The sequence below is a fragment of the Phyllopteryx taeniolatus genome, chromosome 8 (assembly GCF_024500385.1).
Source record: "Phyllopteryx taeniolatus isolate TA_2022b chromosome 8, UOR_Ptae_1.2, whole genome shotgun sequence".
In the NCBI taxonomy this organism is placed as follows: Eukaryota; Metazoa; Chordata; class Actinopteri; order Syngnathiformes; family Syngnathidae; genus Phyllopteryx; species Phyllopteryx taeniolatus.
The window spans coordinates 11,852,236-11,877,655 of record NC_084509.1 but is presented as its reverse complement, the minus strand read 5'-3'; the positions used below and the strand labels follow the sequence as shown (position 1 = coordinate 11,877,655).

General features: G+C 41.0%; 1 protein-coding gene across 4 annotated transcripts in view; it reads left to right on the top strand.

The window, feature by feature from the left end:
- Nucleotides 1–25,420, top strand: part of cux1b (cut-like homeobox 1b) — a 125,447-nt gene that overhangs the window by 953 nt on the left and 99,074 nt on the right. The gene's annotated exons all lie outside the window — the stretch shown is intronic.

Below are 25,420 nucleotides of genomic sequence, written 5' to 3'. Positions count from 1 at the left end.
CGACCATGAACACACTTTTTCTTTTTGACAAACTTGACCACACATATCATGATAGTTTAATGTAATTCAAAGAATACTTTCCCATACACGAGGGGGAGCGTGACCGTGTTGCTTTTTTTGTCTTTATACGATGAACTCCTGAAATCGTGCGTGCGCCTCTAATCCCGACGTGCTCGTGCCAGCGGAATCGGGGCCGAATATTGGGACCAGTGTGCGCGTGTGAACGGCGGCCTGTGTGTATATGCGAGCCGGTTTGACCTATCACAAGACACCGAGACAATGGCACTGTTGTGCGTGTGTATGTGAGTGTGTGCCCCCCTCCCCCTTCTTGTGGCATTTAACGTGAACGTGCCCTAGCTGGACTTCAACTTGATGACTATTAGAAGTAGCCCACTCGGGTCATTAACATAAGATGGCGTTATCTAGGCTAAACACTTGTTTTCCCTTAAATTTGCTCCGGATCAAAACTTTAATTTGGGTCACGACGAACGCGTAGACAAAAGGACAGTGAACAAGTCTTCCCGGCGGCCTTTGTGTTGCACTTATGCCACATCATCAAGGCTCCACTTCTCCTATTTATTTGATCCTACCACTGCCCCCTTGTTCATGCATTATGTAAAAAAATGTGCCTCGTTATCTGTCTCCCTCCCCCTTCCTGTTCGCCATCCAGTCTCTCCCTGCCACCCTCCCCTCCTCCTCCTTTTTATTTTTTCCTCCCCTCTCTCCTCTCTGGCCCTTCACCCCGCTCTCACCCATTTCTCCCTGTTTGAACTGCTGTGTGAATTTGTGCGGGATCAGTCTTTTTTTCCCCCCTCCTCCCCCTCCCTTCGTCGATGAACTGCCAGCATGGACAGTGAAGGCAGCGCCAACAGCCAGGACATGAAAAATGCATCGCATAAGTTTGTGATAAGGCCCTGGGTAATTATGGCAAAGGCCCCTATCACAAGCGATTAGTCAGGACAGTGAATCTGAGCGTGTGCAAAAAGGCTGGCGCTTGGCAGGCCTGTCTGCGGGATAGGAATCAGTCAGAGCTGGTGTGTGTGTGCAGAACTCCTCAGAACATTCACTGTCTATTATTGATGACATCTTATTTACTCTCTCTCCCACCAAGAGGCTCCTGGAGGAAAGCCCTCAAGAGAAAGTCCACATTCGGCTGCATTTTTCTGCACATTGTAGAGGATTCTGGAATACTGGCAACTAGGAAATATCCCACCTATGACTGGGAAAAATGCAAAGGAAGTTTGCTAGAAGTCCTTCTTGCAAACTCAATATCCTTTAACCTAACTGTGATGAGGATATCTGACGTCACACCCCAAAACTATCGATTACTGGGGGACCTCGGTTTACAAAAGTTGTATTAAGCAGAATAATAATGTCAACTTTCCACAATTGATGTGATGATGATGTTCTCGAGGCCTCAGCACAGAGTTGTTTCTATGCTGGTAGCGATTTAACCTGAAGTTGTACTTGGGTCGGAATGGCGCTGTAGTCTATCACTGACCTATGATAACTCACTAGTTAAGTCGAAACTATAATATTTGAATGAGACTTTTAGGCCATAAATACAAAACAAAATAAAAAACCAGTAAACCTTCTTGTGCTGTGTGGCCACGTAGTCTCATGTCACTGTGCAAACTAGTTAACCTCAAAAGTCGTATGTCAGGACTATCGTAAACCAAGGACCTCCTGTATACTACATTCCAGGAAGTTGGAAATCTTTCCACCTATGACCAGAGAAAGTCCATGCAGCTGGAAGTCCGACTCGCATGCTCGATGCACCCAAACCATAAAATTTTGTCTTAACAAAAGCCAGCTCGCTTAACCCTTACATAAAATTCAAAATGCCATAGACCGACTAACTTATATTAGCATAACTGAAACAGTAATATTAAACGTTGTACTTTAACACACAAGGAGCAGCAACACACACAAGCAGAGCATATATTCTCTCTGCTCTGTGGAAACGATGACTATTACTGGAGCTCAGTTAGGGACCTTCTTTGCCTCTTCTTCTTTCTCTTATTTACGCTGCATATCTTTCAGTAGTCCTTCGGGCTGCCCGCCAAGTTGCAACGTTGAACTGCACTGAAGACATGCAACTCTAAATTCGGGCTTGCTCAGGCACGCTCGGCTCCCGTCATGCTGTTTTGTCATTAGATTGTTTATATGGCCTAGAAGTGTTTTTTCATTCAAATATTTACTGTAATTATGAATGTACTACTTTGTCAACATAGGTTAGTGATCGCTTAGCATTCTGACATAATGTACAGATTTGGGTTATGTCACATAGGTTAGTGATGAGATTTCGGCGTTTTTCAGTTTGAGAACAAATTCATCTTATGTTGCCACCATACAAATGGAACTCCATCGTAAAGCGAGGACCCCCTGTACAGTATTTATCTCACAAAAATTGTTAGAATTCTTAATCGAGTCAACTTTCATTTCCGTTGCTACTAGATTACAGTTCTCACATCCTCGACGTCACTGTAACCGCTCTATGAAAAAATTTGGGTGGACAAGGCAAAGTTTGTTGTCAACATATTTAGTGGTTTTCAACATAATTGACTGTAATGTACCGCTAAAGGACATGCCTATTAAGGCCGACTGCACATTTGTTGTTTACTTTTAACTGGAAGGCTTTGAGGTCGGACCTCAGAACTTCCAAGTGGGATGTTCGCAACTTCCCAAGACTCCGGAATGCATCGCTGTCCAATCAAAAACCTCATCTGTCTGCTTTATGATGATTCTGAATTTTTGACATGAAATTCACTTGCATGTTCTATTAAAAGCGTGTAGTTTAACAAAAAATTAAAACATGTTTTAGAACATCACATTTTTCTGTTCTTCAAGGCCCTTACTGCCACTTTAAACTGCGGTTAGTTTGAAGACTAAAACCTATCACTGTTAATTTGTTGTAAGTAAAAATAAAACAAACAAAAAAACAATTGAGGAGAACCTTGGTTTTGAGTAGATCACAAACAAACGTGTATTTTAACTGGTCTCATCTATACACAAAGTTCAAAGTCGGGGGGGAAAGTCTCGTCATCGATTTATGAAGTATGCTCATTTTATAGTAAAAGATCGACATTCAAGCTCAAGATCAACGTCATTACAAGCTAAGATGAACATAATTATAGGACATTTTTACATCTATGACAGTCCTCAATCACACAGAGACTTTCAAAACAACTCCATTTAAAAATAAAAAAAAGTAAACGCTGCGATTGGCTGGCCACCAGTTCAGGGTGTACCCCGCCTCCTGGCCGAAGATAGCTGGGATAGGCTCCAGCAGTCCCGCGACCCTTGTGAGGATAAGCGGCTCGGAAAATGGATGGATGGAAAATTTAAATGTACATATGAAAACACAAGATACATAATTAAATAATTAAAAACAAACGTACACATGAAAACATAAAATTCACGTTTCTGGTGCTAATGCCATCTAATAACACTTGGTAGTTATGTGTTTTTATGAAATTCTTAAATGTGACTTAATAGGTTATGACTGGAATGGTGCAACATTACTATTATTGTAATAATGGTGTATCTATGTATGTCTGTATTTTATGTGTGTGTGTGTGTGTGTATATATATATATATATATATATATATATATTGAGTGTGCTTCATATATGCAGTTTCATCCTCACGGAAGTCTGTGCAGCCCGTTTCGTCTTAACGCACAGTTTTGGTGTGCATTGTCTTTTGATGATGAAAATCCAACCCAACCGAGATGTCAGCCGCTTTAAGCCATCACAGTCTATTCCTCAGGCTCCAGCTGCTGATGTTCATTAAAATCTTACTTGATCACCCCCCTCCCCGTGAGGAACCAGCTAGGTGGTTGTTACAGGACAAAGTGTGCTTTGAAACAGCGTCATGAGCTGTTGTCTTTTCTGTGTGCAGTTTTTTTTCTCCTGGTTTGACTTTACCCCCTTCCTTTATGCCCTCGGTCCCTCCACCACTTGAAACACAAATGGGAGCAACAGCGATGCTTTGAGCAAGTCTTGCACACTTGCAAAATGGATCGGTGATTCAGAGATGACGGTAGGACGACTGTGAATTACAGATAGAGGAGGTTTTAACAACTAATCCCTGTCCACCACATTAAAGAGTGGAGTTTCTTTAGAGAAGCTCATCAGTCTTCTCTCCTATTGTTGTTTTTTTTTACCCCCACCTTCTTGTTTATTTGACCCAGTCACGCATTTTTCTGGGAACATTGTGTCATTACTTGGGAGCAATGGGAGATTGTGCTTCATTATTGGCAAGCCCTAATAAGATATGAGGTGTCAGTATGCTTCAGATTTTTCTGCGTAGCCTTGTAAAATTGGAAACAGAACTTTAGTTGTGTGCGATTTATTAGGTCTAATGGCATTCATCTCTCCTCTCCAGTCTGGAACTTTGTTACCTCCATAGACATCTGTTTATTATAGCAGGATTAGGCAAACCTTACTTATTCGTTTGTGGGGGTTTGTGCCAAAGAAGAAGCACTTACCCATACGTTTTAGTGCGGAGCTACTTCTATTAACATTGCAAGACCAGGACATTTTCCTCAATTTATCTTGGAAGGCCATGATAATTAAGTGATCGCTAAGAATTTTTTCAATTGTGCGGAACCGATTGATTAATATGGGTCGATTATGCTTGTCTGTCCTGAAGCTGGTGACGCAGTTAGCTAGCTATGATATGTTGAGCTATATCGACTTAGACTTTTTTCTTCTGTGGCAAAAGTCCTGTGAGCAGTACAATATTGAAACAGGAGTTTAGAAAGAGGTTTTCCTATCCTTTTAAGAAATAACAATTTGTCAGTGGTAGACAGTAAAGGAAATTATGGTATGATAACTGAGAGCAAAAATATTGCACTTTCACGGTATTACGGTATTGTAATTAAAGCTCCAAAATGTATTATTTTTAAACGTTTGGGTAAATATCTTTTTGAACACGCTCCATAGATGCATTCCTAAACATAAAAAGACAATAAACAATAGAATCTTTGTAAATAAAATCAAAATGAATACAACAGTAAAAGTACTTATTTCTCAGAAAATCAGTAGCTACTTCTCCGCTCTTATCCACTTTGTGAAGTAACAGAGCGGAAACCAACAGATGTTAGTCATGCTAGTTATCTGGTTATCTGCCTCGGTAGCAATTCTATTGTATTTATTTCACCATTTGTTGACACAGTAACCCTTAGCTGGTCGCAAACCTTCATTTCGAGACAGCATTATATTAATATCTTAATGTTAGTGAGAATTTTTCAAACAGTGATGGGTGGCGCTCCCATAAATGTATTGGAAGTATTGCTTCCTATACCAGCCACTCTTTATAAGCACAACATAACATCGTGAGACCAGGGCATTTTCCTCAATCAATCTTAGTAAAAACTAAGGATGGCCGTGATAAACAATTAAGTGATTTTTAAGGTTTTTTTAATTGTGCGGAACCAATTGATTAATGTGGGTTGATTAATCTTGTCTGCCCGGAAGCTGGTGACACAGTTTAACTAGCTATGAGAAGTTGAGCGACATTCATTTAAGCTTATTTTTTCTATGCACAATTCCTCCTGGAAGTACATTATTGAAACGGGAGTTCGGAATTAGGGCTGCAATGATTTATCAAATAATTTGATCAAATCGATTACAAAAAAAGTCAAAGCAAAATCTCTGCCTTGAAGCATTGCAGGGATAATTTTTCCATTACTACTTTCCGTTACTGCAGTCACAAGCATCGCTCCGTGTAGAAATATATTGGTGCGATGGTGGCGAGCCTGGGGGAAAGAGTCCGTAAAAGACAGCGAATGGCCAACGTTTGGGATCATTTTACACTTAATAAGGACGATAAAGTACAGTGTGTACCACAACAGCACGTCTATGATGGCCAACTCACCATAATCTATGGATGTTAGCTATTTTAATATAGCCTACCATCGCTAGTTAGAATCCGTTGTAATACCCTCGCAGGGGGTCAATGATAGACACAGCTGTTGCTGCACTTTTAATTACTTTATTGAACAAAGAACAAAGGTAAGAAAACAAACACGTAATAAGCACATTCATACACAAGCTGCGGATGGCCACAACTCTCGCAGAGTCACTCAACAAGTCAGCCAGCCAACTCTAGACTCTCATCCGTTGATGCCCACGCCATTCACCAGGCCATTCCCCACCGTTTAAAGCCATACACACTCAAAGTCACAGTAAAACGTGAGTATAACAACCCCACAAATTATTTTGTTTAGTAATGCTCAATAAATTGTTATTGCTGATAATCGGTAGAATTAAATTCTTTAAAAAAAAAAAAAAAAAAAAAAAAAAAAAAATTTCAATGGTAGAAAGTCAAGGAAATTTAGTAATACTGTATGCCCACCCCAAGTAAAAGCTAGACTTATGTAGTAGGTGGGTATGATTCAAGGTTTACAATCAATTGTTCGGCCTTGGAGTTCTCGTCTGTTTTCTCTATTTGTGGGCACCTTTGTACTAACTTTGCTAAAAAGTGATCTGGAGTTCATTCTTATTCTCCAGCTTGCGTCGGGTAAATTTAGTCAAGGCTTCGGTAAGATGATCTCAGTGCGGCGGTCGGAGGCAACCCGAGTGGTTTAAATCTCTCAACGACCGGCCTGCTGTTGTTGTTGTCTGCAGGACTTTTAGTGTTAATTTATGAGTTGGTTGTCTGAAGGCACTGGTCAGGATATTTTTACCCCTACTGTTGCTGCACAGGCTGGGGGAGCATTGAAGGGGGGTGTGTGTGTGTGTGCGTGTGTGTTGGGGGCGGGGGTCATCACGTCATGGTTTTACTGTAGCCAAGCAGCCCTCTGCCCAGTGACAAAACCTGGCATTGGGACTGAGCTCGCACTGTGTGCTTGGTGGGTGTTGGCGACTTAGCATGAGTCAGAGAGTAGGGCGAGTGCATGGCAGGTTTTTGGTGTCTGTCACTCGGTTTACTTTGGTTTGACTCTTTCAGAGCTTTTACTGTACATTCCCGAGAGGAATGCGAGACTGACAAGACTTATCCTCATATCTCGGTGGAAGTCGTGACGTCACCTTGGACTCTTTCTTTCCCTGCTCCTTCGTTTCAACCTACTGCTACAGAGTGGAGTGTCAGCTATGCCCAGTTTAAGCCAATTTAACAAAAAAAAAAAAACTTGAGTCATAATCTAATAGTGCCGTCAAGCACATTTTGTACTGCACTATGGAAATGTTGACCAGCGCCGTTTGACTACTGATAAAAACAGCTTGGTGCAGAAGTGTAGAAACAGATGGACTTGACTGTGCTTAAAGTGAGCAACAATGTTAATGAAAAAATCTTTAGGCGTTGTAGTTTTGTCTTTTGAGGCGTATATTCCCCAAATGTCTGAAATTTTAAAATGGTTCATATTCTGGTGTAAATTCATGTGCAATAAGCTAACATCTGTTGGGACGTTGTGCATGACAAATGTTCAAATGCCGAATGTTTGTGCTACTTTAGCGGCATATTTCTCCCCAAAATTTTTTAGCTGTGTGCAAGTCATTTGTTCATATTTTGCAGTGTCTTGTTTTTTGTGTAATTCTTTTTACAGTTATGGCAGTTTGAACTTGTACGTTTTTTGCAATGTTGCAGTATATTTTTCTTTTAAATCTTTTAGGTTGTTCGTTTGGATTAAATTTCTTAGTTCTGTGCGACTGTGGTGTGCTGATATCTTGTGTGAATGTTTGTGCGATTTGTGCGGTATATTTTCCTTAAATCCTTTTAGATTGTTCATTATCATCAGTCTTGTAGTTTTGTGTGACTTTGTACATTGGGCGTGCTGCCGGCTCAGACGTTTTGTGTGATGTTAGCGGTATATTTTTGTGCATGACGGTTTTTGGGATAAGTGTTGTAGTTTTGTGCAACTTGTTTTGTGGTATGCTGATATCTTGTGTGATATATGCCAACATCTCTTATGACATCATGTATGACGAGGTTTTAAACCTCAAATATTTGTGTGACCTCGGTGGTGTTTTTTTTTCCTGAAAAGCTTTTATTTAATCTTTTGGAATAAATCTTGCAACTTTTATTGTGGTGTGCTGAGGTCTACGTTTATATCCTGATATCTCGCCTGATGGAGGTTTAGAATAGTGCTACAACGATTAATCAAATAACTAGAACAATTTGATTACAAAAAAGGTTGAAGAAAAATCTCTTCTTTGAAGCTTAGAAGAATACAAGGTAACATATCGGTGTTAACTAATTTACCATAGCCTACCACAGCTAGTTCGAAGGTATTGTAATGCCCTCATAAGTGATCAAGGATAGACATAGCAACTAGTGCATTTTCAATCGCTTTACTGAACAAATAAATGGTCACAAAATATACACGTAATAAGCAAATTCACACACGAGCTGCAACGGCCACAACTGTTGTCAAGTGACTCAACGGCAGATTTGCTAGCTAACCTGAGCTAACAACAGACATACACTCTCATTCACTGAAGCACACAGCACTCACCAGGCCAGGCCCTGCCTTTTAAAGTTATACACACTCAAAGTCACAGATACTAGCGCGTAAGAATGTGAGAATGGCAACTCCGAGTGGGTAATAACACCTGACCCTCACATGCATATTTTGTATTGGTATTGTTGTTTTATAATTCAAAATGAGTTTTTATCTGATTAATCAATAGCATAATCGTTAGAAAGATACATTCTACAACTATTCAATACCTGCAGCCCTACTTTTTAGGCATATTTGTCCATTTGCTGCTCAATTTTAATCGTAGGCCTGCGTTATCTCATTGTTTACTGCAACAAGAGGTTCCCTTTCAAGCGTCGGGCATCATTTCCAGACCCTCTAGGAGTTACTCATGTACAGCATCATAGAGTTTCACCGGCTCTCATGACAGAATCGGGCATTATTCTGCTGCTATTTCAATAGAGACGTCATAGCATTTACTGACCAGGCACAAATTTTTGAGCTCACTGCGGAAGCCAGTGGATGTTTGTTTGAGCTGCACATCAAAGGGGAGGTTTGTCGCAAAATCGAGGCAATGGGACACTTCTTGGTTGTTAAAGAGGTTCTAGCTTTAATCAAAAAGACTTATTCAGTTATAAAATATAAGTTGTGAAGTTCCTCTGTTTATGTCCCTGCTAACCTTGTTGAGTTCATTTGGAAGAGCATTGCTATAATATTTTTTAAGTGGGGAAAATGCATGTTTCCTTCATACTGAGGCCACCAGCAGTGGTGTTCCTGGTCTTTTCTTCATTTTTACACTCATGTGCCGCCTCCCCTGAGCCTCTCTCGCCTTCATCAACGCAATGTAATTCAAAATGTCTGCTCTTTATTTATGATAAGTCCACATCTACATGCAGGTTTAACTTTTTAGTGTGGGATGCCCAATCTCTGAATTTGTAGCACTGTGTGAGAGGGCTGTAAAAACATTTTGACATTAGACCGACTGACTTTTTTATGAGAGCGAGTGGATGTTATTATCTCGATTAGTAGATATTTTTTGTCTTTTGTGGCCAATCCTCTGTGAAAGATTAAATTTTACATTGTTTAAAGCCCAAGAAAACAAAGAACAGCTTTGTGGTGCTTTTTATTTGGGGGGGGGGGGGGGGGGTCCAAAGTGATAATTGGCAAAGTAGTCGTCATTTTGCGTTCTGTCATAAAAGCTGCATTTTGTTTTGAAAGGAAAAGTAACACAACAATACTTTGTTTTCCATTTTCTCAAGTCCTTTGTGCTCTCCACGTGCAGTGCTTCAGGAATATGAGGTGAAATTAACCTTGTAGAAATGTCAGCTTTGCTCAGTCGTCTGAAAGGAGCATTGGTAATTTTAAGGTTTAACCTGTTTTATTCTTTGTGAAGTTGCAAATTTCTGGCAAAGCGAGCCTGTATGACCTTTTTGAAGTTACAAAAAAAAAAAAAAAATGTTAACATGGAAATATAAACAGAAGCAATGGACCAGAAAACGAAATGGGGTCACTTTTCCACAAATTACCACATTGTGATCATTTAGACCAACTGTGGGCAGTCACACTTCAGGGGCCAATGCTAAAGTTTGCCTGAGCGCTTGGCTGAGTTTGGATGTAAAGTGTTGCTCCGTTTGGTGTCCTCCTGCATAAACCTAGTGTGATCTGTTTCTGCTGCAAAAAAACCCATGGTCTTCAGTGATTGAACTCCATGCCCTTTCTTATTTTAACTAGGCTTTACACGATCAGGATTTTTGGGGCCGATCACCGATCAGCGATTTTAAAAAACGATAACCGGTCATCGATCCGATCACATGATAGAGGAATGTGTATATTTATATGACCTGTTCATTTACTATATATACTTGTGTACCTAATTGCTCAAAAAATTCTATTTACAATGAATAATGTATCTTTGTTCCTCTATTTATGCCAGTGAGGAATAGTGACAGACAGAACAAATGTCTTTATGTCTCAAAAGTGTTCTGTCAATTGACTGACTGTTGTTGTACTAGAGCGGCTCCAACTACCGGAGACAAATTCCTTGTGTGTGTTTTTTTTGGACATACTTGGCAAATAAAGATGATTCTGATTCTGATGAATGGTCTTCTATTAGATGGCAGGAAGCAAATACAGTAATTAATGTATCCAATTTTTGCGACATTTTTGTTTGTTGGGGTGCTGTGAGGTTTTTCAATTGTAAAATATGTTCTTTGGCTCCATAAGGTTGGAAATCACTGCTCTAGTCAGATCGTGTATTCTAATCTGTCAGGTCAAACCAACATTACAACATGACAGAAATAATGGGCGCTAACTTACTGTAATTAAATTACTTTATTTTTAATTAAATTACTTCACCCACACCGAAACTATAGAGGATGATTCGACAAAACGACAGCATGTTTATGTCCAACCCTTCGTGATAGCAGTAGCTTGCTAGGCTACATAAAGTTTTGTGTTGTCTGTTCCACACTGCCGGCATGTTTTTTTTTTTTTTTTTTTTTTAAATGACTTTATTGGCAGTCAGATATTTATAGCTCTACGTCAAAAGACACGCGACAAGGCTAAAAATAAACTAGCTTTTGGATTAAAATATACTGTGCACGATGGCGACGCGGAGTAAATGTCTTAATTTGCGGAGATCGGATCGGCAAATTATGACATTAAAGCCGATCAGACGATCAGGATAAAATGCTAATTATCGGCCGATTAAAATCGGTGTAAAGTCTAATTTTAACATTGTTGTTTTATCACACTGTTATCATGCAGTCTGGGCTAAATAAGGCGGGAGATTCCCTATATGCAGTACTGATCACATATCAGCCCATGCCGTTGGTATCACTGTCCAGTTAGATCATTGACAGTCAGTATTGAATTCTAATAGGCCTATTGGTGTGTCCTAATGGTCCTCATATTGAATTATGATATTGGCAAAGGCTGATGGCCTCAGGATTGAATTATGATATTGGTGCGCTGCAGGCTAATGGTTCTGGGTAGTGAATTATGATATTGGCACACTTTGATGGTACAGGGATTGAATTATGATATGGTTTGCTATCTGCTAAAAGCTCACTCGGTGTAGTTTTCAATGTCAATCACGGACGGCCTCAATGGCTAGATCCATCGCCGGCCTCCAGGTTCGAGCAATCATTCACATCAGAAGCGAGCAGCCTTCAACCTTTAGCCTCACGTCTCCGTCCAATTTGTGCCACTCCCCCCCCCCCCCCCCTTTTTTTTTTTTTTGCCTTGTCACTTTACCCATGTGGGATTTGCTTACTTGTGCATGAACAGTTTCTTTAAACAATGCAGAAAGAAGCAAATTAACATGAAATTACGTGTAAAATCAATCTCCTTTTCTGATTTGGGATAAACACTCCATATCATGATGATTAACTGAATTGAAAATCAGGCTGCTGGGAATTAGTCTTAACTCGCTGTATTATGGAGGTAGTTGATGTCGCTAAAACATTTGAACACACAGTTGTAAGGCACCTAATGCTAAAGTAATGTAACTGTAATGGCTGTGAATCTGAGGTAATTCAATTCCGTCTCCACGCCGTCTCAGTGTTTATGTTGAGCTCATGCCCATTTTGGTCAGTTTTAAAGAACCCAGAGTGCTGATAGTACCCCTGGCAGCTTGCAGAGTAAATGGACAGCCTGCTTCTGTGTCAGCCCTCTAAAAATAACACAGACTGCTGGCTGGGCTCAGCACAAAACTATTGCCGATTATGATGATTCAACTACCCTGTATTCACAGGTGTGTGCATGCTTGCGTGCGTGTGAGAGACGGGGAATAATTCATCATTTCTGCTTAACATAGCCTGACTGATTTATTTATTTCAGAGGCGCTTGCTGAGAATTTTTTATTTTTTTTAAATTTATTGTCGTAGCATCATTTCAGGGTGGAAAAAAAAAAGAATCACCTTGCCATGCAGGAAACAAGAGAATAGTTTTGATTGCCTCTTGATGGTTGGTTGGCTATGTAGCGTGATTACGCAAAAACTATAAATTTTTACAAAACTTTGCAAAAAGGATCTGGTTTATGGTGTAGATTGAAGAATTGTTTTGCTATTACACTAATGTAACATTTTGTGACATTTTTAAAGTTTTTTCTGAAACTTGAGGAAAAAATATTTTTGCAGATTTAAAAAATAAAAAGCAAAACAAACATTTTCATTGGACAGTGACATTCTCAAAGCATGAATGGTCATTTGACCAATATTCCATGAACCCGGGAAATTGTGGGTCATGTTGTTTAAAAAAATAAATAATTGGTAATGTTCTGAACTCCTGACTGTTTCAATGCCAGTTTTGTGTTGATCAGATTTGTATTCCACTTGTTGACAAAGTCAGGAATTTTTGGGTTGGTAGAGGAAGGATATGCAAAACGTGTATGCAAGACTGGCTGCTTTCGGAGGCAATACAGACGATATGACAGCACATTTACGAGCGCGCCTCTCATCACTCTTTGACAAATTCAAGGTAATGTTAATGTTACTATAATGTTGTCTTAAAATTGTTTGCTACCAGCTATGAGAGTTCGCGTGTCTACAATTAGTGTAATAAATACTATTGACTCGCTACGAGGCAGACACCTAGGTAACTAGCATGGCTAACATCAGTTGGGTACCGCTCTGACATCAGAAAGCGGAGAAGAGCAGAGAAGTAGCTGCTTCCTTTATGAGGAATAAGTACCGTATTTTCGCGACCATAAGGTGCACTGTATTAAAAGGCACAGTCTCAGTTAAGGGGTCTATTTCTGTATTTAACACATACATAAGCCGCACCGTATTATTGGGCGCAGGCATGGTAAAACATACGCTAGCTTAAAACATACGGTAGCATGCATGTACGCTAAAACATACGGTAGCATTCGTTGATCTTGAATTCTCTCGCGGCTGCTCGATTCCCATGTTCCTCCGCATAATTGATAGTTTGCACTTTAAACAGTGCTTCGCAAGCGTGTCTCTTCGTAGGTGCCATTTTTGGAGGTCCTTAGCCAAACCAATGTTGTTTGCACATACCGGAGCTATATACCTACTGGGGTCGTGCCTTTAGCGTCCTCTTTCACGCACACCCTTCCCCCTTTAACGTCTGCATGCTGTCCTCAGTCACGTCCGCCTTTCCTCTATATAAGCAGCGTGTCGGCAGGAAATGCTCCCAGTCAGTTAAGCGGAGCGCTCATCAAAGTCACACAACAACATTTACAGATTTTGGAACTCTGTGCACACATAAGGCACGCCACATTATAAGGCTCCCCGTCGATTCTGGAGAAAAGTTAAAACTTTTAAGTGCGCCTTATGGTCGTGAAAATACGGTACTTTTGCTGTTATGCATTTTGATTGTATTGACGAAAAATCCAAGCGTTTATTATCTCTGCGTTTATTATCTCTGCGTTGAATGGAAAACAATTTACTGAAACAGAAAATATTTTAAAACTGTAATTACAATACCATAAAACCACAATATTTTTGCTCACTGTTATACCTTCAGAATCATGCCTACTGCAAGCTAAGTGACATCGAATCAGTAGGGTTCTTCATTTTTGCCTCGCTTGCTTTAAAAAAGGATTAATCAATATCAGTTTCACATAATTGACACATTTATTAAACCAATTAGTCAATTATTATTAGGCTTTACACGATCAGGATTTTTGGGACGGCTCACTGAGCAGAGAATTTAAAATAAAACGGTAACTGATCACGGATCCGATCACAAGATGCAGCAATGTGCTTATTTATATGAATTGTTCATTTACTGTCTATACTTGTGTACTGTATACTGAGTATCTTCAAAATTATTCTCATCAGGTCAAACCAACAATACAACATGACAAATAATGGGTGCTAACATACTGTAATTAAATTATTGTAATTAAATGACTTCACACACCAAACATGTTTATGTACAAAAGTTAGTGCTAGCACTAGCTTGCTAGGCTACATAACGTTTTGTTGCCTGCTTGCGAGCCGTATCGTATTAAAAGTATGTGAACGTACCTCAAGCAATCCTTGAATGAAAGTCCTCTCCTGAGCACCGGTGACCACCAGCACACGTTTTCCCCCCCCATTTTGTTCTTATAATACACACGACGTGATTTTTTGTTGTCGTCTCCAAAGCCCAGTGATTGTAAAAGACAGGATGCGGTGGTCTCAGAATTTTACTGCAGTTTTCTGACATAGTGCAATCGTGAAAGACCAAATTTGTCTTGTAGTCTGATCCAGGCAGCTGCAACATTTTATCTGAACGTGCCAACGTCTGTTAGAGTCGCCCTCAGACGGAACCTCAGCCCCCACCGAACTTTTGACCCGAGCATCTGTCAGACTGGAGCCAGGGTTCAGGGGTGGGCTGACCCCGCTGGCCTTGAAATGACCCACACCGTCTGACTGGCCCAGCAATCAGAGCAAACAGACGACCACTTCGCCATCTGGATTTCCCGTTTAATCGTTCAGACCTTCTTGAACTTGAACTTGAGGTGTGAATGAGTGAAAGGCCAATCAATCTAGCAGTGAGCATGAACTGCATTTGTATAGTTTTGAGAGACCTACGTCAAGAGTTGGTTATTTCGTTTATATAGTTGTGATGTGGATAGAAGTCAAGTTCTGAGGCCTCCCAATCCCTTTTTTCTCAAAGTGAAAGTTGGGAAGGGGGACTCCGTGCTTAGTAGACACAGGCTCATCCACTGACTGTCGTCTGACCCTGAGTTCAGCAGTATGGTTATTAATAGGCCCAGAGGCCTCAACTTCCAGGAGGCCTTCTGATGAGCTCCAGATGTGCAAGAGGATAAGTCCAAGTTGGCCGATCCATTTCACGTGGAGCACAGAGCGGGTAGATTGGCTTTTTGTTGCGACTGATAAAGAGCAAGGGAGGAAAGGGAGGGACAGGAGACTTTTCCACAGCAGGAGTCTGTTTTGTGAGCGTGTGTGTGCGTGCGCGCGAGACTGTGTGCTTTACTTATTACACTCTCTGCCCTGAGACCAAAGACCATAAAAACGTATGGCATCACCATGGCGACTGTAATAACTGCCTATAAAACAGCGTGTAAATGGTGAAATAAGACAAACAGACCAGAACAACCCTGACTGGCTGGCTGAATGGCTGCCTTCCGCCATAAAACTATTTGAGAGTCAAACTGAAGGAATGCCTTGGAGGGTGCTGTGGCTGTCACGACACATGAAAGGATTAGGCTCTGTGTTTTATCTCTTTATCAGTTGGTAATGGATAAGCTGAGTGTAGCCTATCATCTGACGCTTGGGCCCCCAGGTTTCATGTTTTAGTCGAATGATGGTTTGTTGAGTTGACCGCTTTGGTCTATTGATTGCCATTTGATGGTTTTGATATGTAGGCTGTGTTGAACAGGTCAGATCTTTTTATGCAGTCAAGGCTCCAGATAGCTTTTAGCTGTCCTTCAGCCCCCCTCCTATTACATTAGTGGTTTGTTTGATGTTTGGATCAATCAATAGAAAGCTGTAGCTCTTACACATGCTCAACCTACTTCCCACTGAGCGCTTCCTTTATTCTTCCCGCTTTAATTTTAAATTCTCTCAACACAGGCCAATATAATTACAATCTATTACTTGGCTTAACGCAAGCTAATTATTCTGTCATTGCTGTGAGGATAAGCCATGATCGTTCTCTTGGTCTCTCACTTTGTTTCTTTTGCCTTCCCCCAACCCCTAAGTCACGCGAGTGTAGCAGTAAACTCATAAAGGCCTCTTTATACTCCCGCGGTCGCGAGGCCGACAACACCCGCATTGCATCACGTGACCGACGAATTGCCCCGCGCGGCCCGTCTGCGTAGCGTCGAACGCCGCGGAGATCATCTCTCGTAATTGGTCCGTTTTAGTCACATGTTGTGATGACGTACTCAGCGTCCCCCTTGGTTCTACATACCGTGTACGCCGCCGCCTTCTCGATCGATTATGCAGCTTAATTAAACGTATCATCTGGTCATCAAGGTCCATTTGTTCTAGCAGACACTGTTCCACGGTTGACATTGTTGTTGCTTTGTTCCTTGTTACGGAAAGGAAAGTAAAAACGGCTACCGGAAATGGACCAAAAAATGCAGAGGAAACTCCACCCTGTGGTGTCCTAGCCAATACCAGTCGTAGCGACACCCCCAACTTGGAGGTGAACTGCAGTACATTTTCAAAACTGTGCGCGTGGGTTGCGCTCGAGTATAAAGGCAAACTACGCGTGGGACAGCCGCAGTTATGTCAGCGCGGATGCCGCTTGATGATAGTGTGGACCCGGTTTTTATGTTTTTTTTTTTTTTTTTTTTTTTTTTTTTTTTTTTTTAAATTATGTTGTCATGATAATGGCTCATCAATGGGCATCTAAGGCTGGATTTACACTCCATGATTCAAGTGATGTACAGTAATACCAAGGTTTGCTCACATGTGGCACAATTGGGATATGTGTTAAAGCAGTGTAAAAATTTAAAACATTAAATCGGATATCCTCAGATTGGTATTAGGCCTCTTCCAAATGGTGATTAAAAATCTGATAGGTATTGGATATCTGCCAATGTGACTTTCAATGCTAGCCTGACTTCATCAAAATGCACAGATGAGTGACGTATACCCAAAACAACACAAATAAATGCTTTAAAAAATACCAACTGTAAATCTAAATGACAGCAAAAGCATAGACCAATACATTTGGTCTGCATATGCTACATTAGAGGTGTATCGAGCATTAAATTAGGAAAATAATTGCATCTGGTAGCCAGTGGAGTAATGCCAAAGGGGAAGACTCAGTTCAGGCCATCTAAATGATATCAATGTAGTTCACTGCCGTGTTGTCTCTGTTTGGTGTTGATGCGACAGATACTGTACAGTATGTGTCACATGGAATGTATAGTAAATATGTAAATGGACTTTCAAAAATCAAGTAGACACTAAATCCAAATTGGGCCGTTGACCTGCAGAGTAAATCCAAATCTGGAATGTGTTGGGAACAAATATTGATTCATGACTTCATTTTTGCCACTCCACCCATTTTCAGTGTTTTTTGCTAAAATTTATTATAAAATAATATACAATGTTAAGCAATTGGAACTGGACTATTTTCAAGCTATCTAAGGCCTTGTTTCTACTAAAGTAATATGGTTCATTTCTGTACAGTACAGCCTTTACTGCATTGCCATTTGAAAGGGTCCCCAAAGTCACCACAAGAAACAACTAATCAAAGAAAACTGTTTGAAAAGTTGCGATTATTAAGAAATTGGTTGAGGACCAGCAGAGGTGCTATTAAATTCAGTGTCAGCTCTAGGCAAGGGTTGAAATCAAATTCTGACATTCTGATAACCGTGAGCAAAAATATCGTGGTCTCATAGTATTGCAGTTACAGCTCTGAAATGCCAATCGTAGGGCACACAACACCCCATATTAACAGAAAAAAAAACAGAATTGTTTAAATTTTTGCAGATTTTTTAAAAAAGAAAAACTTAAATATCACACAGCTACAAGTATTCAGACCCTGTGCTCAGTATTTAGTAGAAGCACCCTTTTGAGCTAGTACAGCCATGAGTCTTTTTGGGAATGATGCAACAAGTTTTTCACACCTGGATTTGGGGATCCTGTGTCATTCCTCTTTGTGGAGCCTCTCCAGTTCTGTCAGGTTGGATGGTGAATGTTGGTGGACAGCCATTTTCAGGTCTCTCCAGACATGCTCAATTGTGTTTAAATCAGGGCTCTGGCTGGGCCATTCAGTCACGGCGTTGTTCTGAAGCCACTCCTTCGTTATTTTAGCTGTATGGTTTGGGTCATGAAGTCACTGATGGTGTAGTGGTACACTCGGCTGACGTTGGTGCAGGCAGCGAGGGTTCAGTTCCCACTCAGTGACAGTGCGAATGGTTGTCCGTGTCTATATGTGCCCTGCGACTGACTGGCGACCAGTTCAGGGTGTAGTCCGCCTTTCGCCCGAAGTCAGCTGGGATAGGCTCCAGCGTCCCGCGACCCTAACCAGGATAAGCGGTGTTGAAAATGGATGGATGGACGCTTTGGGTCATTGTCTTTTTGGAAGGTGAACCTTTGGACCAGTCTGAGGTCTTGAGCACTCTGGAGAAGGTTTTCATCCAGGATATCCCTGTACTTGGCCGCATTAATCTTTCCTTCGATTGCAACCAGTCGTCCTGTCCCTGCAGCTGAAAAACCGCCACAGCATGATGCTGTCACCACCATGCTTCACTGTTGGGACTGTATTGGACAGGTGATGAGCAGTGACTGGTTTTCTCCACACATACCACTTAGAATTAAGTGGTATGTGGTACTCCAAACATTGAGGAGTTTCTAAATCAGGGTTCCACTGTACCAGGAACTGGCCCGTGCCTAGTTCGCGGCTATAGGTTCTCAATACAAAACAAGTTCAGAATAATCCATCCATCCATCCATCCATTTTCTGAGCCGCTTCTCCTCACTAGGGTCGCGGGCGTGCTGGAGCCTATCCCAGCTGTCATCGGGCAGGAGGCAGGGTACACCCTGAACTGGTTGCCAGCCAATCGCAGGGCACATAGAAACTAACAACCATTCGCACTCACAGTCATGCCTACGGGCAATTTAGAGTCTCCAATTAATGCATGTTTTTTGGGATGTGGGAGGAAACCGGAGTGCCCGGAGAAAACCCACGCAGGCACGGGGAGAACATGCAAACTCCACACAGGTGGGGACGGGGATTGAACCCCGCACCTCAGAACTGTGAGGCTGACGCTCTAACCAGTCGGCCACCGTGCCGCAGTTCAGAATAATATATATATATATTGGAACATAGCTCACAATTTCCCTGATTCATTCATTCATGCTTTTAGAATTATTTTCAAAGCATGAATGCGCATTAGACAAATTTTCCATGAATCAGGGAAATTGTGAGTATAGTTACAATAGTTTTGTATTGAGAACCCATAGCTGCAAACTACTGTCACTGTCCCATGTAAAGCTTAGATGTATTTTTGGTTTCACTTTTTACTGTAAAATAAATCATTAAAAAAATATTGTTTTACCATGAAACCTGAGAGAGAGTCTGCCATACCAGGCCTCCAGATTGCGACCCAATTGGTCGCGTATGCGACCTTTTTCCCCAGCTTGTGTGGTTCAAAATTTCATGTTGTATTTGCGCAAGTGCATGTTTTAATGGTGGAAAGTCGCCTTTTTTCCACTGCAATCTCCCCCTGAATGAGAGCGAGAGCAAGAGAGCGCTGTGACGCTGTGTCAGTCATTATGAATTCCATTTGAGTTAAAAGCGACCCGCTGCAATATGATTGGCTGCCTGCTGCAACATAATTGACTACTGGTTTCAGTTGGGACACGCTTTTTTCACACCACTGTCACGTACATGCGCACCACATATGCGTGTCACACTGGCCAGTGGAGTGGCCACCACGTACCCATATTGACGCTAACCCGCTTCTTATTCATTTTAAATGTCAAGTGTGAGCCTTCACCTCATCTAGACTACTGGTGAGCAAACTAGTTAACGCACACTTACCTTGTAAAGTGCAGTAAGCTGCAAAAACCCTCCTGGCGCAAGTCACATACAGCTTTTCTTTTTACATACATTATCAATGCTGCTACACTTGTCACTGGAATAAATCCAAAAGTTGTTTCCCCGACTGACGTCACGTATGATCGTCTCATAATTATGAAGGTGTGTGCGTGTGGGGTGGTGGGGCTATACCGCGAACTGCAAAGATTGCCTGCTTAAGTCGTCTGTCGTTTTCATTTCACTAATTATTACACAGTCATGTGCAAAGGTTTTAATAACTTTGTGAAGCTAGCAAAGCTAACAAATCCTGTCTGTCTGTCTATCTTAAACCCTGTTTGTAGCATAGGCATATGAAGATACTGTACGTGCAAAGTTAAAAAGCTCAGACTCCTTTACAAAGGATTGTACAGGAAAACACACTATCATTAAAATAAAGTGCAATAATTTCAGTAGTAATGATATATCTATCTTCTGTTTGGGACTTATTTTAAATGGATAAATTGGTTTGTTTTCCTAGTAAATCATTTTCAAAATTGAGTAAATAATCATAAATTATACTTTTATATGGTGTTACACGTATGCAATCATTTTTAAATGTATGTCAATCATATGGTTGTGGTAATTCTCAAAATTAAGTGATTTTCCCAGGGGAAGTGGGTTCAAAGCCGTCACTATAAAATCTGGACCTTCTGAGTCGAACAAATGATCAATGAAAAAAAAAAAGCCTTTTTAAAATGTATTTATTTTTTTAATTTAATTGACCTGTTTTGTCTGGTACTGCTTGTTGCAGACAAACGTCTTGTTCACAATAACATTCTGCAAATATCATATTTCGAGTCACTGTCTCGAAACTGTGGTATGCCATGGTCATGCTGTACCTCCTCAAAAAAATGGTGCGACCAAATCATGGGCTTGTGCGACCAACTGAAAAAGTTGGTCGCACCAGTGCTACTAGTGCAAAGGTTATTGCAGAGCTCTGCATACCATTGAAAACAATATTAACTCATCAACGATCAGTTAAATAGTATACAATTAATTGTTAATTGTCCCCAAGAGTCCCCATAGTCATTCAAGGAAATGTAGTTAAATGCCCAACCCTAGAGATAAATGACACATTTTTGGGTGCCATTTTACCTGGTTTTGACTGCATAGCTTTTGGCACGAGCACTGACAGAAACACTAACCCTTATGTGAACTATTGCTACAGTATGTGAAAACACCTTCTATTCACCGCCAACCTTTGTAGCTAGCAAAATAATAATTGGGCTTTCGGTTAGCTGGGTTCACCATATTAACAAGGTGCAGCGTCATCTTGAAGAGCTGGTTAGATGTGTTGTCCTTTCTGGAATTGGCATTGGGAATTAAAAAACAAAAAATGGTGGTTAGTTGTTGTTCTTGTTTTCTTTCGGCTCATCCTTGATCTCAGATGTTGCGAAATGGACTGTGAACACGTTTTCTCACACAAATATGGTCTCTGGTAGTAGACGATAATATGGATATGTCAACCTAATAGCATGTCTTGGTAATTTTTGAACATCTTTGGAAAACAAGAAAAAACACAGCAAAGTCAACAAACAAGAAGAGTCCTGTTTCCTCGATTTAACCCAGTGCTGTGACAAGGTTTTGGCACCCTTTTCAAGTTCTTATTTTTTTTTATAGTTTCTCCACTTTATGTTTAAGATCATCAAACACATGTACATATGAGATAATGATAACCCAAATAAACAAAATGCAGTTTTTAAAGTGTTATTTTATTTAATAAGGATCAAAGCTACTCAAAACTACCTGGCCCCCTGTGAAAAGTAATGGGCCCTGAATACTGGTTGGGCCACCGTCAGCAGCAACAACTGAAATCAAGCATTTTCTATAACTGGCAATGAGTCTTTCACATCTCTGTGGAGATATTTTGTCCCACTCTTCCTTTCAGAATTGTTTTAATTCAGCAACACTGGAGGGTTTTCGAGCATGAACAGCCGGGGTAAAGTCTGGACTTTGATGAGGCAACTCCAAAACCTTAATTCTTTTTTTAAGCCATTCAAAAGTTGACTTGCTGGTGTTTTGGATCGTTGTCCTGCTGCAAAACCCAAGTGCGCTTCAGCTTGAGGTCACAAAGTTATTGCCGAACATTCTCCTTCAGGATTTTCTGTTAAAAAGCAGAATTCATTGGTCCATAAATCACAGCAACTCGTCCAGGTCCTGAAGGAGCAAAACAGCCCCAGACCATCACATGCAAAATGAACCCAAAAATTTGATTAACCACAGATAATTCATGATTTAACAACAGGGGTGCGGGGCAATACTTATTCAAACAGTAAATACATAAATAAACACAATCACCATTTAAAATCAGCAATTTCTGTTTACTTGGGTTAGCTTTGTCTGATATTTACATTTGTTAGATGATCTTAAACCTTAAAGTGGGGAAACTTTGCAAAAAAATTAAGAATTTTAGGAAGGGGACAATACGTTTTCACGGCACTGTATATCATCGGCACATGCTCCCCTTGCCATATTGCGGTTCACTGATTTACGGTCTCACTGTCGCAGATTTTTTGAAAACATAAATTTAAAATTGTATTTTGCGGTGATCACTTTTCCACACGGGCTAGTGTTACTGCAGACTCGCGTAACACTAAACGAACCAGGACGAAAGAGTGCGTAAAAGACAATGTCCAAAGGTTAGGATCGTTTTACACTTACACAAAGAAGTGCAATGTGTCCACTGCAAAGCAGAACCGGCTTACACAACTGCACTGTCAACAGTAAAGTAAACATCTTTAGCTAATTTATTGTAGTCTCCTACCTCTAGCTACGAATTGTGAAATCCCTCCACGTGGTCAAGGATCGACACAACCGCCGGTGTGCGTTATTGAACAAACTTTAACAAAACCAACACGTAACAAGCACATTCATAGACAAGCTGCACACAGCCGTTATCCTTGCCCAACAACAGCCAATTCTACACTTGCATTTGCTGACTCCCACATCACTCAACAGGGACCGTCAAAGCCACACACATTCAAAGTCACAGGTACGACAGTCTCTATACCTGCACCTCACATGCTTATTTTGTGTCGGTATTATGATAAATAAATTCTTATGCAATTACTCGATGAAATTATTGGGAGAATAATCGATTGTAAAAATATATATAAATAATAGAATAAATATATGGCCGCTACTTTGCAGATTTTTGTCCTTCCGGGCGTTCTGGAACGTAACCCCTGTGAAAAACGAGGGGCTACTATAATAGTGTTAATATCTAAGTTTAACAATGCACCCTCAACCAGGCTATTTTTAAAGGGTGTGCAGAGCTCGGATTTAATGTTCCTGAGGTGTAAGAGTGAGTGTTTTTAGATTTTTGTCCTGCACCTGAACAAATATAAAGTTGCGAAGCCTTGTTTAAGTGGAAGCCCAAAGTAAATCACAACAAATCATATTGTTTCATGAACTGAGAACAGATCTAAGCTTCACCAAGTTTGAGCCACTTTTGACAAGTACTCTATTTTCCAGGCTAATAGACTTTAAAAGACCAACATGAGTGGATAGCCAACATCCAGACTTTGATCGATTTTATTCCCTCGTTGACTTTATTGTCCACTGCGGGGGGAAATATTTTTTTATGGCCAGCCCATTCCCCCCCATCATTACCCAGCTGTGATTACTTGTATGTGTATCTGATGTCATGTAACGGATAACGGTTGTGTTAAATGTGTGTCCAGTCCTTGGGACTCTGGTGTCTCCATTGAGCTGCGTGGCCTGCAGGGCACCACCACTCTTCTTCATGACGTGATTAATCCCTATCACCCCTCTTCACGATCGCCGTTTCCATTTTTTCAGTCCATATCTGTGCACTCATCCTTGCCCCAATCTCCTTTCCCTGGCACAGAATGGCTTCCTGGTAGAATGGAGGCATTAATTCAGGGATGAGAGGTGTGATATACTCGCGCTCCCTTTCTCCCTCTCTGTATCTGTGCTATGTTTGTAATGCGTGGCCTTTATCATGGCTGAAACAGCTCACTACCCTCTGATCCTATCTCGGATCTCAATATCCTAGCCGTTCCACCCTGTAAACGCAAGGATGAAAAATCTTGCCCTTTAACACCCCGGCATATCACTGTACCCCCTTCTCCTCCCATCGCACACCCCGCACCACTCAGCCTTTGTGACACGGGCCTGCGGCTGGATTCAAACTCTTCAAAATGAGACCAAGTGAGCTGCACTTCCTCCATGCCACAAAGCATCCTAGTCTCATTATATTTGTATTTAGGCACAAACTCCCCCATCCCCTTGTCAGGACAATAGGTCAGGAAAAATAATGACTCGCGCTCAGCGAGCTTCAGGAGGGGGAGATAAAACAACAAGCAGTCTCTCAGCAGAAAAACATGGATCAATATAAACGAGGCTGCTGTGTAAAAAAGGCTGCTTTTGATCTGGGCCTCCATCAGCATCAGCGAGGTGAGTTTTGACAGCTCACGCGCTGTTGCTCAATATTGATCTGTGTTTAAAAAAAAAAAAAAAAGACTAGCAAAACGCTCAGAGACTACAAGCTGGTTAGATTCCAACCACTTTTTACTCTAGGGGTGGATCCACTGTCATTTCAGGTTTTATAAATTCCTCTGAGGACCATACTAAATTCATGAAATTTTTTTTTTTAATATTATGAGCATTTGGGCATTGTCACAGTTTCTTTGAGGTTTTAGAATCAATCTAATTATCTCCCGTAGATGATTTTAATTCATATTTCACGTTTACTGAGGCACCAGAAAGCCAATATTACATCCCCAAAAATTGGTTTGGTAAAATATGGCACCTTTAAATTAGCTAACATCGATGTGGTACCTTGTGTTGGTTATCATAGACCTGCCGTTGTACACGTTGCACTTTAGTTTCCTTGTTAAGTGTTTAATGATCCCAAACTGTGGACATTCTTTTTTAAAACCTCTCCTATTCAGCTACATGGCCATGCAGAATTGTGGATCTATATGCCTTTTGTGCTGGTAAAGTTTTGCTGTGCAACAGGGGAGTTTGAAGTACTCCCTCTGCTTTTTAATTATTCTCATGTTTATTGAAAATGCAGCCGGACAGAAAAGGGCTTTAGGGGACAGACGGGGACAGAACGGACAAGGGGACTAGGGGTGCGAACCACAGCAGAACAAAAGTTAGACAGTCTAGATATATGCCCACAAGTAACGCTACCAACAGTCAAATCGTTTTCTTATTTGTGGATGGGGGGACACCCGGTGAGGACATGCAACAACTAACCAATAGGACAAGCTGAAAGAGGACCAAAAAGGGCAGGGCATGGCAGGACAGGATGTGGGAAATGAGCAAGGCTACTGATGAGTGGTGTGGTGGGATGCTTTTATAGTGTCTAAACACCTGTAAGAATTCTGCATTGGGCGGCGTTTGCGCCAATCCCATTTAAGCGCTAGTGAGGTTTAAGTCTAGTTCACCAAACAAACGACACAATAAAGTCACATGACCTCACACGTCTTCTATGGGGCTTCCCGGGCA